Consider the following 6,977-nt stretch of genomic DNA (forward strand, 5'->3'; position numbering starts at 1 on the left):
TCAATCCTTAAACGGTTATATAACTTGTGTTGCTGATAGAATAAGGGAGAGTGCTTTACTTATACAATAGAGGTGCATTGAAGAATTAAGATAACATGAAGAGATCCCCCTCTCTATGACGCTATCCTCCATCTATTCAGGAATTGACCTCCGTTGCCCCAAACCACCTTTGAGTCTGTAGCATCTAAAAAACCACATTAGAATTGTTAGACACAAACAAAAAAGGATTGGCCACTTCAGTTGCGCCAAATTGCGACAAACCCGCTAGCCGTCCGCGTCGTGATGTTAAACCGATAACCAACATGCCACGAGAAAGTTAAACCCAAGCATCGTTTGAGCGAAACCCCTAGCTCGCCAGGAAAACTGTCCACTTCCCATCTCCTGCTCTTATCTGCGAATGAGCGGTTAGGTTCAACCTTTTCTTTTTGAGATTAAGGATCTTCCTCTACAATTACAATGCATTCCAAGCACGACACTTTTTTTTGCGAAAGACATCAAAAAGTGCCTCATATCTAATTTATATCAAGGAAAACAATAGGTGGTACAAACGAAGGATAACTTGACACAAAACGACATCTAAAAAATAAAATTACACCAAAGAGCTTTCTGGTCGTCTTCTTCCTTTGATTGTTCGCCGTCCACCGGAGCTTGAAAAATGCACTGGAAAGACGGCAAGGGAAAGGAACACCTGCAAATGCCCTCGCCACACAAGGCTTTGAAGGTCGCAAAAACCACTCACTACTAATTAACAACGAGATCTAGAAACCACTGAAAAAGCATCAGTTGGGGGAACACCCCAAGCAACGCAGGCTTGCAATCCATCACCACCAAAATAGAGGGTTGAAGAAATCAGATCTTGTCACAGAACAAACCAAAAGAAGAGGTCGAAGTCGCCACAACAGAAGACAACCAACTGCATCTTCTAAATGACACACCAACTGAGAAGATCTAGAAAGAACCTACAAATTTGGCAGAACCAACTCTCGCTGGCCCTTAGTCGGTGTCGGATCGGACATCATAGAGGTAGGGAGGGGTCGGAGAGACCTTATTCCACAGTGTCATCATCACCACCACCTCGCCAATGTCGCTAGAGAACCAAACCTAGAAGAAAAAAAATACAAGACTAGTTTTGTGAAGAGCACGGGTCCCCGCTCCTCCACCTATCGGCGAGGCTACCGAAGGGACAGAGGAGGGGGACCAAGGTGGGCAACAAGAAGGGCCTGGCGACGGCGATAGGTTTTTGGTGCACGTGTGAGATCTTATTTTTTAACACTTGATAGAGGTGTTTCACACTTACCTTGCCTCATCGCTACACGTCATGCGCATGGTTGCGGGCCTCCTGGACTGGTTGTGCCCGTGGCTGGCTATTGCTAGTGCTTGCTCTTGCTCCTCATTGGCTAAGGTTGAGAATTGGAAGATATCGAAGATAAGAACTAAGAGCTTACGTCGAGACGAGTAGGAAGATCAATGCATTGGGCATTTGCATGGTCAACTCTCTAGTTTCCAAATAAAAGAAGGATTGCAACATATTATGAACTATACATTATCATTAGATTAATGGTCCAAGAAAGTATCAATGTGGGACAAGGACATGTGCCCCCTCCTCCCCATTGCCCATGTGCATCATTATTGTCTTTACCTCCGTGAGGCCGCCTCCAACGGGAGACAACGTTGCCGGCTGAGTCAACTTTCAACTGACGTGGCAAAGAGAATGAGCAAAAGTCATTTCCGTAGCGACTATTAAGCTTCGCGATAGCATGTACTCCCTCTGTTCCAAAATGTAGATCTTTTTTTTATTTTTTTAGATATATAAATTTTGCTACGCACTTAAATATAAGGTTATGTCTATATACATAACAAAATTTATGTATCTAGAAAAGCCAAGACGACAAACATTTTGAAAGAGAGGGAGTAGGTTGAGGTCTACACAAAAAAGTGATGAGCAGGAAGGGTGAGAGAGACTAGGTGAAAAATAAGAGAGGCTTAGATAAATAAATAGTAACATACGGGTCCTACAAAATTTTGACAATGTATCAAAAGTTAGATTGTTAAAGTAGTCGTCTCTTGTGACATCTCTAAAGTATCATGGAGTGACTTAGCGCTAATACCTGTTCAAATCTTTGGAGGAGACCTGACAATGTTGTCGGTCCTAATCCTACCATACATGATCTGGCCGGTAGAGTTTTTATAGTCCGCAATGCCTTTTCAAATCGTAGCCTTGCCATGCCATACCGTATTGGCACGGTATTTTCTTTAGGAAAAAGTCCAATTTATCACCCTTAAATATATAGTTTAGGTTCAAATAACCCCTACTGTAACAAAAGGTTTACTTAACTCCTTACTTTTGCTAAACCGGATCAAAATAGACCTTCAACACATAGTACTTGAAACCTGATTTGCTGATTTGGCTTCTTAAAACTGGTTTTGCTGATTGGACTGACATATCTTCTGCATATGTGGCAAGTATGTTTAAGTTCAAAATATCTCCTTCCCTACCAGAGTGCTAATCCAACCTTTGTATCCTTCCCCATCTCTCCAGTTTGTCACGCGTGTCTGGCTTCGCCGCCGCCGGCAGCGAGGTGACCATGCGCCCAGTGCCCTGTCGCCGCTCAATGGGTGAATGGGAATGCGATCTGCACACGATCAGAGCTAAATGCTATAGGATTAAGTGGTTCTTCAAATCTGAATTGAGTGGTCTGGTAAAAAAAAAATCTGGCGTGGACATCAACCCCATTAACTAGCTATGGCATGCGCATCAAACCAATTAAATGCTATATAGGATACGCAGAAATTTGCCGTATGAACAGGCTACTCCTTGTGTGCACACTAAACCACCAAATTCAACTCTGAATTAACTGGCCAGTAACACAAACGTGGAAACACATTGGTTGATGGTCCTACGTCAATTTTTTGTCTATCCAAATCCTAGCCACCAATGTAACAGGGAACATCCAAATTGAACCGCACATTGGCTACGAAAACACACCTGGTGACATTGTTTCTCGCTGATCAACTTGTGTACCTCGTGATCAATCGCCTGGTTGATCTAGCTGCCGGCGCAGAAACCGGAAACAAACGACGGAGACACCGCCGCCAGGCCCTAGCGACGGGGTATACGAGAGAGAGAGGGAGAGAGGAGGCAGGGGATCCCAGACCTAAATATACTTGCCACGTAGGCTGCTGACATATCAATCCAGTCAGCAAAACCAGTTTCTAAATCAATCCAATTAGCAAATCCGGTTTCAATTATGTGTTAAAGGTATATTTTGATCCGGTTTAGTAAAAGGAAGGGGTTAAGTAAACCTTTCATTACTTTAGGGGTTATTTGGACCTCAAGTAGCGAGGGTAGTAAATTGGACCTTTTCCTTTTCTTTATAGCCAAAGATGTTGTTAGGCACATGTCACATAAATAAGTATTTCCATGGAGGCAGATTTATCTACTTTTCTTAGAAATGACTTCACGTAAATATAGTTAGTTGCCCATGGGAACGTGTCACTTTCCAAAGCTAGGGTACCCCTAACACCAGTTTTAATGGAAATTTATAGGAGTTTCATGAGCATTAAATTATATGCTACATCAACAATTTTACTGACTTGGCAAGATCATTATGAAGAGAGAGAAAGGGAAATTTCATTAGATGTCTGAGGAGTTTTATACAAGCAAGTACAATTATCAAGTTCTCAACCTTGATAATTGTATAATGACTAGCCTGATACCGAGAACAGAGGAGCAAAAATGCAAACAAAAGGTTCTAATATAAGTTCTGTTTTTACATCATTATATTAAAAAGGCAGGTAATTCTCATAACACGTTTCACAATATTTTCAATTTCAGTAAATGCTCTCGTATGCGACAGTTGAACAGTGTGTCAGATTTACCGTACTGTAATTTATCTGAAAGTTTCCAAGATACTGTACGGGGTTTATAACTAGGCCTATTTGGGAAGGGGGTGTTTGTGTTAAAAGTGGGGTGTTAAAGTTTAACACCCCATTTTTCATAAACACATGGAGGGGGTGTTAAAACTTGCTAAAGGTGTTAAAAGTGGTTCCCATCTCCACTTTTTCTCAGGTTACCCCTTCTCTCTCCTCCCTCTCTCTGCCGGCTATAAATGAGGGGGCAATTGAGTCATTTCCCACCAAAGGTGTTAAAATTTAACACATCATCCAAACATCCCAACGTGTTAAACTTTAGCACTCTATTTGAGAGTGTTAAAACTTTAACACTTGTTAAATTTTAATACAGGGTATCCAAACAAGCTCTACCAAAAGTCTGAAAGTACAGAATTCGGAGAATTTTCGACTGAAGTGTTCCCTCCTCGGCCCATCTCTCCCCGCACTCCCTCCCTGGCCGCACGCGCAGGCCGGGCGTCAAGCCGTGACAGGTGGTAGCACGTGAGGATTTGAACGTGCAAAGAAAAAGATCCGTGGCGTCACTGCCTTGCCCGCGCCGGATATGCTGACTCTTTGACCGGTCCGTTCCGTTGGTTGAAAACTGAAATCCAACGTCCTGGAGTGACAGGACACATGAGTCCTTCCTGACGTGACAGGCTGCGGAATTTGGTACCGCCATTATATATTGTTTTTCATGTCCGTACGCCACAATATGCCAGGGGCATTTCTTTTCCCAGCCCATGTGTACATGAGCTCTTTTTCAATGGGAGGGACAACGCACTGATTTACACTGTTCGTCAATTTTTTATGTGCACACCGTGTAATTTTTCCTACACAAATATTTAGATACTAATTAAAAGTATTAAACATAGACTAATTATAAAATCAATTGCACAGATGGAAGCTAATTCGCGAGACGAATTTATTAAGTCTAATTAGTCTATGATTTGACAATGTGATGCTACGGTAACCATTGCTAATGATGGATTAATTAGTCTTAATAGATTCATCTCGCGAATTAGCCTCCATATGTGTAATTAGTTTTATAATTAACTCATATTTAGTGCTCCTAATTAACCTCAAATATTTGATGTGACATAAACTAGATTTTAACTTAAGGATCCAAACGCCACTAAGCCCTTGTTTACTTCCCAAGTTGGGAGGTGCCAAATTGGCATTTTGCCATAAATGCGACACTGTAGCGTTTCGTTTGTATTTGTGAATTATTGTCCAAATATTGACTAATTAGGCTCAAAAGATTCGTCTCGCAAAGTACAACAAAACTGTGCAATTAGTTTTTGATTTCGTCTACATTTAGTACTCCATGCATGTACCGCAAGTTTGATGTGATGGAGAATCTTCTTTTTGCATAGTGTCAAAGTTGGGAGTTTGGAGGGAAGTAAACAAGGGCTAAGTATACTAGTGCTTTGTCTGGCAAACCGTACATCAAGAACAAACAAAACATAATAAACAGTAATATCAACCCGGTAAGTCCTAGCATGTGCAGGAAGTGGCAGCGTTTTTTTTTTGCCTCTCTGAAACCAGAGACAGAGAGGCCTCCTGTCATTTCCTGGCGTACAGGCGTCTAGTGCCCGGCGCCGGGGCTCGGGCCGGATTCCTTGATCCCGCCGAGCATGTCGATGCTCATCACGAACTTGTTTCTGCCGGCGCCGTCGTCCTCCGCCGTCCCGACCACCGTCTGGATGTCGCCCGCCGGCGATTCCACCACCACCGTGGGCATGTCGTCTCCCTCCGACGATGACGACGGCTCTTCCTTCAACGGCCTGGCGTCCGCGACCGTCGCCGCGAGCACCAGCAGGCCCGCCGCGGCGATGAGCAGGGCGACGACGGCCGGTGCTTGCGCCCTGAGCTTGGCTGCCATTCTTCTTGTCGTCGTCCAAGATCGATCAGCCGGCCGATCGAGGGATGCTATATAGTATATCTGTGTGTTGTTGCAGCTGTTCCACGCAGCACTGCACACGTACGTACGTGTGTGTTGTTGCTGTCGGTGCAGACTGTTCTTGGCTTGCATCTCTGGGGCGTGGTGTTCAGGGGTTTATATAGGCGTGGTACGTCGTCTTGGTCTAGCTCCTCGCATTGACGGGATGGCCGGAGGCGTCTTTGGAAATCGGCGGCCTGCAGGTGATCGATCTGACCGCCACGACCATGAGGATGGATGGAAGGAGGAGAGGAAGCGTCGTGGAAGCGACACGGTGGCGGCGTACGAGGTCGTCGCCGTGCGCGCACTAGCTCCTGATGACTCCTGAGTCCTGACCCAGGTGCGTGCGCCGGCGCGGTTGGAAGTTCTGGCGTGGAAGTTTTAGATGAGCTAAGCCGCGAGGAATTCCGCGCTCCGTCCCGAGAGTGGACTTTGAACGCCGACGCCGACGTGACATGAGGAGATCAGAGGAAGCAGAGACGACGACGACGCGTGGTGGTCAGTGGTCGATCGATCCGTCCGAGTGGCAGGATTTCCTGCATACTCCGGCAATTCATGGGCCAAAACTTGCTCATTTTTTTTTTCCAGTGGCGGTAAAGTCTAGTTTGTATCACATCGAATATTCGGATGCTAATTATGAGGACTAAATATTAACTAATTATAAAACTAATTACACAGATGGAGGCTAAATCATGAGATGAATCTATTAAACCTAATTAATCAATCATTAGTACTAATTAGGCTTTATAGATTCGTCTCGCAATGTCACACCCGGTTTCTGGATAAAACCGAATGCATCGCATATGTGTGCCAGAATCTGTTCTCACACATATGTTGACGTCATCAGTGAATACATCAAAGACAGTACTAAAAAATGTACATAAACCAGTAGGAACTTTATTACACTCAGCGTGATAGACACGAAGGTCTTTAATCGTTCATCGATAACTTAACACGCGCACACACACAGCGCAGCTTCTCCACAGGCTTGACTGGTGAACACCTGCCTAGAACTCCTCGAAGTCGTCGAAGAACTCCTCGTCGTCACAAGCTTCTGAACAGTGTTTGGGCAAGGGTGAGTACACTTATGGTTGGTACTCAGCAGGTGGGGGAAACATGCAAGGCTCACAAGGAATGGCTCAAGGCT

Source organism: Setaria viridis, chromosome 4, assembly GCF_005286985.2.
Source record: "Setaria viridis chromosome 4, Setaria_viridis_v4.0, whole genome shotgun sequence".
NCBI lineage: Eukaryota > Viridiplantae > Streptophyta > Magnoliopsida > Poales > Poaceae > Setaria > Setaria viridis.